Here is a 13,149-nt window from a genome sequence, read left to right as displayed (position 1 = left end):
TCAGAACATTATTTTCCTTTTCAATCAAAATTGGTCTTTCATCTTCCTTTCTAAAAAATTCCAAATGTCCCAGATTCCATCTTCTTCAAACCCTAGAAAGAATTGTCCACTGATCATTCTCATGAGTCACAAGGTGAGTTACCCATTAGTCCTTTCTATGAGATTCCCGAGACCCTAAGTGGAACTGTTCTAGTCAAAACTCTAAGCTCCAGTAATTGTCCTATCTTAGTAGATGACTTAATTAGGGGCCTTGGTTATCTAATTGAGCAAAAAATTCTTCAATCTAATGGACTTCTTTCCTAAAAAAAAAACCAAAGTCCTCCAATGCTCCTCAAATCTAGGTTCCCTCTGAGGAATTCAAAGGTACTTAAATCCCAAAAAATTTACAAGAACCTGGTCCCCCCACTCTTTCTATATCAAACCCAATATTTTCCCAAATGGTTGATGAAGAAATTTCTGTAAAGAAGCCTAATCCCTTCAAAAATCAAAATTGGGTAGCTAAAAATTTGCTTCTACTTAGAAATGATCCCAAGGAACGTTTTGCTAATGGAGAAGAGCAAATAAAAGGAGTTAAGGATGATTTAAAAGAGGATAGGGAGTTTGTATTACCCTTAAATGAAGAAAATAAAGAGGATGAGGATGCCCAACCTATAATTTGGAAATTGAAGAAACTGAAAGAAAGTGGAAAAAAGGAGAAATTGATTGATTCTGGTATACAAGTTATAATATCTTACTCCACTATAGGTTCTGAGATGAAATTTCTAGCAGATGCAATGGAGAAGAGTAAGTCTTTCACTACTTAAAGAAAAATTCTCAAGAAATCTACTGTAGAAGAAGAAAATCTTAAAGTTATGGAGGTGAGAGAAGATGAGGAAAATTATTTTGATATTGTTATCGCATCTAAGAAGAAAAAACTAGAAGTTCATGGTGATGAAAGGACCAAGTCCTATGATCCAAAGTCTAGGAGTCATGGTGTAAGTGGAAAGAAGCGCATAGCTGTGAAAAGGAAGAAAGTCTCTAAGGGACCTAGTCCCAAGAAGAGAAAAATTGATGAAAAGAATAAGCCAAGTGATGAGCCCAAAAGAATAAAAAGAGAGGAAGAAAAGAAAAATATATCCAGATAAAGAAGGATTAAAAGCCTAAAAGTACAAAAAGTGTTGTTAAGAAGAATGTTTGATCTAAAAAACTATGAGAAACTTGGGATGGCGGAATTAGTAGAATATGTCATGCACTAAGGATGGCTACATCTATTTGAGGAAGTAGCACCAGTGGTTTTTGGAAATAAAGTAAGAGAATTCTATCAATAGATTTGTCAGAAGATGGATTGAGTCTATCAACAAATTCTTTAATAATTTTAGAGTGGTTGGGACTAGAGGAACACCAGGCACTGTCAAACAAAAGATCAGTCCAACTAAAGATCAGTCCAACTACAGTGGTGGAACATGAGTGCATTGAAGGGGAAAGTGGGGACTGTATCCCAAGTGTTTGAGCTACTGGTTTCTCAAGAAAGCTTAACCAAAGAAATGAAGGATTTGAGGATTGCTCTACCAGCAACATACACTAAAATAGTGTATCTAAAACTATAGAATCAAAAGCTATCCTTAGAGGGACTAGGTGCCACTGAAGAACTTGCTCCAGAAAATGTAAAGCTCAAAGGAAAAATTGCAGAATTAACTGGTGAAGTCCAAAGACTGAATGTTTAAGTAAAAACTCTCACCAAATAATTACTGGATGCTCATGCTGCTGCGGCTGATAGAATGGACATGTTGCTAAAATAACTCTCCCCTAAGACCCCTTCTACTTGAGTCCTAGTGTCTCAGCTTCTTGTGTCATTTTCTATTATTGCCTTTGCAAACAGTACTTTTCATATTTTTTTTGGGTATATTGTAATGGTATTTATCCTAATTAAGTTTGTGGGCCTCATCTATTTCCTTTATTTTTAAAAGTTGTTCTATATGTTAGTGTTTCCCTAGTAGCCATGAGTTAATTAGCCTGTACTTATCTTTACTTATGGTTTACTATTAATCCTTTTTAATAATGCTAAAAGAGAAAATACTGACCTTATGTGTAAGGACCAGTTGTGTGTGTGAACTCATATGGTGTATGTTTATAGGGGAAGTATGGTAAGGCACAGTGACGAGGAAGGCGAACAGAAAGGGGGAAACAAACATGTGCTCAGAAGTTTTTGCATAATGGTGGAAGAATTATGATATGGGGAACATTCATCTTCAGAGTGGTAATCACACTAATTAAATATGATGAATGTGTATTGATGCTCAAAGATGTATGGTTTGTTTATCATCATCAAAAAAGAGGAAAATTGCTATATGTAGTTTTGATGATGAGCAACTAACTGCAAGGGACCAGGTCCCTGGATGTTCATGGTATTGTACAGCTGGCACGCGTGACTGTACAATTTTATCCTCTTGTAAAATAAACTTGCAGGTGCTTCTTGTACTGAATAAGACACTTGGTCCATGAGATTTCAAACCTAATCATCACTCATCTATAAGAGAAAAAAAATGTTTCTTCATCAAATGTTTTATAACAACTACAAAGAGTGAAATGAGGCAACAAAAACCCCATTACAATACTTCTCAAGTTCTTTGTTGGTTATGTGTTCTTAAATAGAAATTATTCTTAAGTGAGTTCTGATTTGTTGATGAATTACTCGTATTATAAGAGTAATGAACTTTTCTCTTTTAGTAGAGAGTTCTTAGGTAGAGTTGACTAAGTTTGAAACTAGTTAGAGTTAATCATTGTAGAGGGTCCTTGGTAGAGTTGTCAAGATGAGCTTGTAATAAAGTTATTTCAAGTGAAAGGAACCTAGAGTTAGGTTCATTGAAGGGTGTAATCAAGAGTTTGATTACAGTAGATTTTGAGGTGCTTGTAAGGGAAAGCCGTGGGTTTTCCTTTTCTTGAGCAAGGGGGTTTCCACGTTAAAATCTTGTGTTCTTACTCTTCTTGCACTATTTTTTTGATTCCTGGTTATTTTTTATATTTAGCCGGTGATTGAATTTGAGGGACTTGGTCCCTTATTGTTTGGTGCAACCCCTAGGGTTTCAATAAAGTATGTGATGACACTTATCATACCCTTCGAGAAACGTAGGCCTATCCCAACCCAAACTTAATAATCAAAGTAAATGAGAAATGAAAGAGAAGAATTATAATTCTAAATGATATAGGAATGAAAATATAATCTCAAGATGCATCCCAGGTCGGGTTGTCACTAGTACATGCCTCTATAACAGAATAATATCAATAATCTAATGTATTTTAAATACGGATATAACATAAGATAAAAGAAGAGAAATACGAGCAGTTCCTAAGAACTATCAGCCACGACCTCAATCTTTGCAGTGCTAACACTAAAGTAATACGATCTATACTCCGCTACTCGAATCAATACCTTTCGTGCAGAAAAAGAAAATAGAAAGAAATAGCATTAGTAAGTATGAAACACATCTACTAAGTAAGCATCATCGATAACTGACTCTAATACAAAGGGATATCCAGAACCACCTATAATGCCCCAAAACTACTTCTTAGATGTCACATGGTGCTTAGAACTACATGTAGCCCCAAAGCTAACCTATGGTATCTAACTCAACACCGTATCATGTACACTCTATTTGAAATCATAGGTGGAAGCAAATATTTAGTCATAAGAAATCTGATTAAAAAATATTAAGTCTGAATTCTATCAAATTTAACTGAAAACAATCCCATCATTAATAAAAGTTGGAAATACTTCTAAGTGTGGACAAACCTGTAACATACAGAAGACCCATTAGGATAATCTGTAGCTATCCCAAAAAACCATGAAGTATAAATTAAGCATGATACTAAACTACTAAAAACAATAATCAAAATGTAAGCCCTCGAAACCTGAGGACTCACTAACTAATGGACGTAAGGCAAAGGTGTCCGTGACAAATTGTGATGTTGAGGACGAACAATAGAACCTATATCATAATAGTATACAGAGCATAAAAAATATGTGGTAAGTACTTACAGAATGTATAGAGTATATGAGGGATGTGTGAAACATGCAAATGCAATGTAAATCTTGAGATAAAGATATGCATGTTAAGTATATAAAGACTCACCATTTTCATAGATAAAACTGAGACTAAAATGTTGTATACATGTAAGGTACCAAAACATAATTTGATAAGTCTCGCAAGCTGTACATGCTTAATTTTCTAGAATTAATTATTGTGGAATATTCTCTTAGTTGGCATAAACCATGAGAGAAACTTTTGTTTCGTAGAATTATGACACTTAAGTAGCTTAAAAAAAGGAACTCTTGCAAATCTAAAGGTTTTTTAATCTACATATGATGTATTTATTGAGTTTTGCTGGAAAACAGGGTTAAAAGTAATTGGAATGGAAAAAAGAAAAAAAAAATACACAAGTAATAGAAGACTTCTCGGTTGTTGAGTCATTGGGTAAACATATGACTCGTCGTCCAGGTCGTCATTAGACAAGAAAGGTTAATGACTTGATGGATGAAAAGATAGGCTGATCACAACTCATATGGTCGACTGTGAGTTGTAGAGAAAGTCATTTTGAGCAAATAAGACAAAGTGTTGATAGTTGCTGATTTGGTACCAATGGTAATGAGAGTAGGCGATGGGTCATAGGGTCAGACTACTACTCATCTTGACTAATCATTATGAGCACTTGAGATAAAGATCTGAAACCTTAAGGGTGAGTTCAAGTTAATATAGGTCATCCTATGACTCGTATAGGGACTTAACGAGTCATCACCAGTAGAAGGAATTTCAAGATACAATAAAGCTAGAAGGCTGACAATGTATCGTAGTCAATCCATATGACTCGTTATCCGAGGCATTATCACCTCCATCTTATGTAATCCTCTTTTGTTTAGGAAAAGTTTAATTATGTCTATAAATATTCTTTTTTGATTTATTGTTTATGGTTACACACTTATACATTGTTTAGCGGTTTTTACACATATTATTACTCTTGTAAGTATTAATATTGGTTTTTAGGGTTATTAATCAATCTAAGATTTTGTTTTTTCATCTTATTCTTGTAAGTTTACTATCATGCTTTCATCTATGAATTGTTTTTGGTGCTTATGATCATGAGTATCTAAATCCCTTAACTAGGGTTGTGGGAAGCATAATGAATTAACAAAATAGGGTTAAGTGTGAAGTCATTCTCAATAGTGTGCTTGTATGTATTGGTATTTTCTTGGTTTGATTGCTTTCTTGGTGGTTGCTCGCCTGTATTCTAAACTTGCTCCATAGAGAGGTAGAGATTGAGAAAAGATAATAACAAAAAAAAATTGAAGCTATCAACCTTTATCTAATTAACTTGAGCCTTAACTGGGATAGTTAATTTGAGATCACACAATAAGGGTTAGTAATGCGATGTTCTAAATTCGAGAGAAGATGAGTGAAATCTAATTAACCAAGGTAGAGAGATGGTTAGTTGATGCATATCTTGTTAGAGTTTGCATGCAAGGTATCAGTACAGTCCGCTAGCAAGAATAACTTGTGGAGTTATAAAGTCGGACTACAATCCTTGGGCTTATCTTATATTAATCATAGTACAATCAACCAACAACTGTTACTATTATAATTTACTCTTATTAAACCCCTTTCTATTTACTTAATTACCAATTACTTAGACATACCCTTGACAAAATTTTGATCTATTCCTCGTGGATCGACCCCAACCTTGTTGGGTTTTATATTTGAATTAGCAACCACTTTATATTTTTCAGTGGTATGATTTGGGCGACACTAAATTTGGTGCTATTTTCGAGGAATACAGTTATGAAGTGATAGATTGAGTATTATAATCTACTTTTACTATGCCCCCTTCTGTTTACTTAATTCCTAATTACTTAGACAAACCCTTGATAGAATTTTGATCTATGCTTCGAGGGATCGACTCCAACCTTGTTGGGTTTTAAATTTAATTTAGCAACTACTTTATAATTTTTGAGAGGTGTAATTTGGGTGACATTAAATTTTGGTACCGTTGTTAGGGAATAGAATTATGAAGTGATAGATTGAGTTTGTTGCGGTTGTTTGTTTCATTTTGTTTGAATTATGCTTTTCCACTGATTCTAAGGAATATGTCGGTGTATGAACAACCCTTGGAGTCAAATCAATCCTGTGACTTTATTTGATCTTGAACTTGAGAGAACTCTATAATAATATTAAAATATATAGAGAGAAGGAGTTCATGATCAAGGAGCTCGACAAGAAATGATTTAGGATGACCCAACAATATTAAATAGACCACTTCAAGATAATGTTCACAAAACTATAGAACAAGTTAATATTTGATTAATGGGATAGAAAAATGCTAGGCAAGCAGCTGCCTGACAGGTAACTAGAGAATAAAGAGATAGAAAAAAGAGAAAAAACATCAAGCTACACTTGAAAGGGACATGATGAGATAAAATAGAAAAAACCCATACAACATTAACTATTGGTTTATGATAATCTAAAAGAATATTTGGAGTATGTTGAACCTTTTAAAATTCAATCATTCCTCCAAAAATGTCCTAAGGGACTAAATTCAATATTAGAAGTACGATGATCCAGTTATTGAACTTGAAGGGGTATTTGTTGGACTACATACTAATGATGCAAATATGCACTTATGAACTTTGTGAGGATATGAACTTCATACAACCTGCATAGGGTGAGTCATGAGGGGATACAATTGAGATTACTCCCATCCTCTCTAATAGAGAAGTTACTTTATGGCTAGGGGAGCTGTCCTATGGATCTATCATTACTTGGAACGAGTTGAAGACCCAGTTTTTGGACCAATTTTCCCACCCTCTAAAATATTGTTGTTAAAAATTAAGATATATAAATTTTGATACTTGCATTTATACGCTTTATAAGACATGGTTTAGGTTTAATAAAAAGCTTTAAAGCGAGCTAAATAGTAAAATTATTGAAAGAAACTTGAGATTTTCTATAGAGCGTCGAATGCCAATACTAAAGTTGTTGCAGACACAATCATTGGTGGAGAATTCATGAGTCTACGGTGCAAGCAGGCTGTCGAGATCTTGGATTATATTACTGAAATCAACCAAAGGTGGCACAATTGGAAGGTAGATAGATTAATAAGTAAACATGAAATTAGTTCCTCTAATGAGCATAGAGAATTAAATGAGACGGTGGATCATGAGATGGTGTAGTTGAAGACTGAGATTGGCTTACTTGCAAAGTAATTTGCATCCATTTAAGTAGAAAAGGTAAATGCAATGGGTTCATGAGGTAAGGATTCTATACATGGAGAGTCAGATAATAAGAATGAATCTAAGTATCTTGATAGAATGATGGTGGGTTTTTGGTCTAAGGGCCAAGTGTCTAATCAAGATACTTAGACCTCGAGGAAAAGGAATCAAGGTTAGATCTATTATAGAGATAAGTATAAGGACTTGAGTAGAGAGATTTATGGTGACTGCAGAAGTAAAGATAACTACAAAGAAAAAGGTGGCCTTTATGTTCCACTTAGGAACGTGGACATTGTGTTCATAAGTTTGAGAATGAAAGCATTTATTGCAAGGTTTGTGAAGGGTTTGAAAAGTCTAGAGAGTTTTCTTAAGGAAATTCAGGCATACATCTTGGGGTTGATCTAGAAAGTAGAGTCATATGTAACCGCGATTAAGTAGCTTCATAAACTTTTTGGGTAGATGTCTACCATATTGAACTAGCATCGACTAAGCACTCTTCTAGCAAGACTATTTAGAATCCAAAGAATGACAATCATTGTCTACATATTACTACTCAGAGTGGTAAGACCATTATTGATCCACCTATGCCTGTGGTTGATGAGATGTGGATTAACCCTATGGTCATTGATGATGCATATAAAGATGAAAAATTTAATTTAGTGGTGAATAATGGGGCATCTAAAAAACCTATAGTTGAAGAAAAAAGAGCTGATAAAGGAAAAGGTAAGGAGGTCACACCAACAATGAAGCCTATTCCCTGACCTCCTGCACCTTTTCCCTTAAGATTGTAGAAGAAAGATGAAAAAGGGAAGAATCAGAAGTTTATTTCTATGTTAAAAGAGTTATTGGCAAACATTCCTTTTGTGGAAGCTCTAGAGCAGATGCTTGACTGTGTAGAGTTTATGAAATATTTGGTAACCAAGAAGAAGACGGTGAGTTTTTATCCCACAAATAATTTGCATCACTATGGCATGACTGCCTCTCAATCTTTAGTTGAAAAGAAGGAAGTTCGTGGAGCATTCGCCATTCCTTGTATTATAGGGTCATTTATTTTTACATGAGCCTTATGTGATCTAGGGGCTAATATTAACTTTATGCTATAAGTCATCTATAAGAAGTTAGGGTTAGGATTTCCTAAACCGACCTCTATGAGACTATTGACGGAAGATTGCGCTATAAAGACGCAAGTCAGTATCTTGTGTGATGTTTGTAAAGGTAGCTTCTTTCATATTTCTATTTGATTTTGTGATTCTTTATTGTGAAGTTGACTTTGAGGTCCATATCATATTGGGAAGCCTTTCCTTGCCTAGAATAGGGCATTGGTTGATATGGAGATAGGATAAATAAAGTTTAGAATTAATAATAAGTAGGTCATATTAAATGTATGTCAACTAATAAAGCAACCAAAGGATATGCATGTGTGATAGAGACTATAGACAAAGATACAACAGTCTCCCTATTGAGAAGAGGCATGGTGTTGAGGCACTTGCCACTGTGATAATAAACTTTGACAGTGATGGTATTGATGGGCATGATGGGATGGTAAATTCACTTATTGATAAAGTTTCTTGCCTTTATGCACCAAAGATGCTAGATTTTGATTTGAAAAATAAAGTAACCCCACTGGCTAAACCATTCAATGAGAGGCCACCAATTTTGAAATTAAAGGCCCTTCTCTCTCTTATTTACATTATGTATTCTTGGGGTTCAAAAAAATATTGCCGGTTATAATTATAGTATATTTATTACAATGGCAGGTTGAGTCCTTAGTGTCAATTTTGTAGAGATTTAAGAGGGCTATTGGTTGGACCATTATCGATTTTGGAATTCCACCCAGAATCCACACTCATAAAATTGAGCTTGAGCTAGAATGTATACCTAGCATTGAGCATCAACATAGATTGAACCCATATATTTAAGAGGTTATGAAGAAAGAAATCCTCAAGTGGTTAGATGTAGGTATAGTTTATCTAATCACCAACAGCAAATAGGTGAGCTCGATTTGGTATGCTAAAAAAAGAGAGGAATCACTATGATTTCCATTGAGAGGAATAAGTTAGTTACTGTGAGACTATTCACCAGATGGTGAGTATGCACGGACTACATAAATTTGAATATATCGATGTAGAAAGACCACTTTTCTATGCCATTCATGGATTAGATGTTAGATGTCATGTGGGTAGATGATGGTGTTTTTTTTTTGATGTTTATTTGGGGTATACTCATATTTCTATGGAGGACCCAGAGAAACAAATTTTACTTGTCGATATGGGGCATTTGTATTTAAAAGAATGCCCTTTAGTGTATGTAATGCTCCTGTAACTTTTAAGCGTTGCATAATGTCTATTTTTATTACATGGTAGAGGACTCTATTGATGATTTCATGGATGATTTCTCAATTTTGGTGATTTATTGGTGATTGCTTGGCTTATTTGGCCAGCACCTTCCAAAGATATGCCGAGTGCAATTTGGTCCTTAATTAGGAGAAGTGCCACTTCATATTCAAGAAAGGGATAGCCCTTGGGCTCAAAATTTCTAAAAAAGGATTAAACATTGACAATGCTAAGATTGAGGTAATTGAAAAATTGCCTTCACCAATGTTTTTGAAAGGTATTCAGAGTTTCCTTGGTTATGCATGTTTCTATATGCGTTTCATTAAGTATTTCTCTAAAATTGCAAATCCACTATGTAAATTGATAGAGAAGGAGGTGAAATCTGTGTCTAATGATGCTTATATTATTGTGTCTTCTGATTAGATCATACCATTTGAAATGATATATGATTCTAGTGGTGTGGACCTAGGAGAAGTACTACGCCAAAGGAAAGCAAATATACTTCATCCCATCTACTATGCCAGCAAAGCAATGAATTTTGCACAGAAAAACTACACAGTGAGTGAACAAGAGTTGTTTATAGTAGTATTCACTTTCAAAAAATTTCAGTCCTACTTGATCGGCTCAAAATTCATTGTGCACACTGATCATGCTACTTTTAGGTACCTTATGGTGAAGAAAGATACAAAGTCGAGTTTGATTCAATTTGTACATCTACTATAGGAATTTTATTTTAAGGCCAAGGATTAAAAGTGCACTAAAAACAAAGTTACAGACCACTTGTCATGCCGAGAGGAGGACGCAAAGATAAAACTAGTGGATGAGCTTAAAATTGATGATTCTTTTCTTGATGAGAAAGTCTTGGCAACATTACAAAACTTAATAACTTCATTTGTAAACTTTGCAAAATATTTGGCTAGTGATATCGTCCCAGAAGATATGTCATTTCAGTAGTGCAAGTAATTTATACATGAGGTGAGAAAGCAATTTATACATGAGGTGAGAGTCAAGTGTGCGACTTATCAATAGGTTAAGGTAGAGCACCAAAGACTTGGTGTCACATTATAAGAGTTTGGTATTCCTACTTGGAAGTGGGAAGAGGTGTATATGGACTTTATGAATGGATTACCCAATTCGCATTGGTAGCATGATTTGATTTGGGTTATAGTAGATAAATTGACCAAACTGGCTTATTTCTTACAATTTCACATGTCCTATACAACTGAAGATTATGCTAAGCTGTATATCAGAGAGTTGGTCAGATTGTATAGAATTCCTTTGTCCATTATCTCATATAGTGGTACTTAGTTTATCTCTCTATTTTGGAAAGCCTTTTAGAAGGGTCTTGGTACCCAAGTTCATCATAGTTCAGCTTTTCACCCTCAGACAGATTGTCAGGCAGAGAGGACCACTCATACCTTAGAAAATATGTTGAGGGCATGTGTTCTTGATTTCAAAGACAGTTGGGATGACCACTTGCAATTGATTAAGTTTGCCTAAAACAATATTTACCATTCTAGCATTCAGATAGTCCCGTTTGAAGCTCTATATAGGCGAAGATATAGGTCACAAGTCAGTTGGTTCGAAGTGAGTGAGTCTATTTTGATTGGGAAAGATATGGTGTTTGAAGCCATGGAGAAAGTTCAGTTGATTCAAGAGAGATTAAAAGTAGCTCAGAGTTGTTAGAAATCTTATGCAGGCGTAAGAAGGAGAGATCTTTAGTTTAAGGTTGATGATCTTTTTTATTGGAAGGTTTCACCTATGAAGGGGGTGCAGAGATTTGGCAAAAAAAGGAATCTTAGTCCCTGGAATATAGGTCCCTATAGGATTTTGTGTCGTGCGGGGAAGGTAGCATATGTTTTTGAGCTACCCACATACTTGTCATCAGTTCGCCTAGTGTTCCATGTACCCTTATTAAAGAAGTGCATGGATGATTCAGCAGTTATAGTCCCTCTAGAAAGCACAAATATTCAAAATAGCCTCTCATATGAAAAACTTCCGGTAAAGATTCTTGATCACCAAATTAGTAGACTAAGGAACAAAGAAGTTTCCTTGTTCAAAATTCTATGGAGAAACCAGTCTGTTGAGGGTGCCACTCGGAAAGCAGAAGCAGACATGCGAACCAAGTACCCTCACCTCTTCTCTACAAACTCAGATTCATCGGAAGGAAACACTCTTCCTTAATTCAGTTCATTTCCAGTCTCAGTTTCAGCCATATGGTTATCTTTATGTCAATTCACGCACTCACAAATTGGTTCAGTAGCTCATCATGTTTTAGATTTAGTCATACAATTTTTATATCAGTTGTGCATGCCAGTAAATAGTCTCAGTTTTACAGTATCATTAGTTTAACTAGTCTCATTCGAGGACGAATATTCTCAAGGGAGAGATATTGTAATACCCCGTATTCTTTCTAGTTCAATTCATGTCAAAAGATGCACATTAGAGACTTAGGACCTAAAATTTTAACTAAGTGTTGAAAACTTAGTCTCACTTTTGTCCTCTAAACTTTGATGACTTTATTCTCGTCCTTTTTGACCTTGGAATGTCAATTTCTAAGTTGTTTCATAATCAGGATAGTCCATAGTACCTTCGGGGTGAGTTTTATAATTTTTGGAGCAGGATTGGGGCTTGTTTTGTTGGCCAAAACAGAACCTCAATGCGATATCGCCACACCTCATCAATGGCCGCGTGTGAAACGATGCATCGGTGCCCAATTTTTGTGTGATAAATAATGGGTTATGGGGGGAATTTGAGTCATTTAACCTCACCCAAATCCACCCAAAATGCATAATTTTAGCCTTAAATAGCAAAGATGCTTCATTATTCATCTATCTCTTCTCCAAGAACAAAACCCAAGCTCCAAGAATCAAGAACAATCCCATAACTCCTACTCCAAGAAAGCTTGTAATCCAAAGTTCCAGGTTTAACAACTTCAAGAAGAAGATTCAAGAACATAATTAGAGAGTCCAAGGTTCAATCTTTTACATTCAATTCATCAAGCAATGTATGTGGGGTTATCAACAAGGATCCTCTTTCATCCTTGTGCCCCAAAACTAATTTTCAAAGTTGAATATATATGATTTATAGTTTAGGGTTCATACCCAATTATAATTATTTGAAGATGTTGATGTTTCAAGTAGTTAAATGTTGAATTGCCTCTCTACTTTTGCATGTTTATGCATGTGAAATGATTTTATATACATTGACAATAATATTTCACAATCTTAACTAGAATTAGGCAAGAATTTCAAGATTTTGAATATTGAGCATGACTTTATGATAATTTGACATGAGTTTGATCATGGTTTTAAGCCCTAAGTATGAGTATTGATATTTCAAGAAGATGATTCCTTTAAGTATCCCATGATTAGTTTAAATTCAGATTTTAGGAAAAGATTTGATCTTTTGATCCTCAGCTAATATATGGAATCCAGTTTACCGTTTTGATTACAGTTATGATCACAATTTTGATTATATTTTAAAGTAAATAGATGCATAACTGGTTTTCATTATAAACCCTTATGCTAGTTTGAAAAGTGGATTTCTTAATGAAAGAGCATACAAATTAAATGGAGT

This window comes from Capsicum annuum, chromosome 10, assembly GCF_002878395.1.
Source record: "Capsicum annuum cultivar UCD-10X-F1 chromosome 10, UCD10Xv1.1, whole genome shotgun sequence".
Lineage (NCBI taxonomy): Eukaryota > Viridiplantae > Streptophyta > Magnoliopsida > Solanales > Solanaceae > Capsicum > Capsicum annuum.
The sequence above is the reverse complement of the archived record's forward strand: the minus strand, read 5'-3'. Positions refer to the sequence as shown.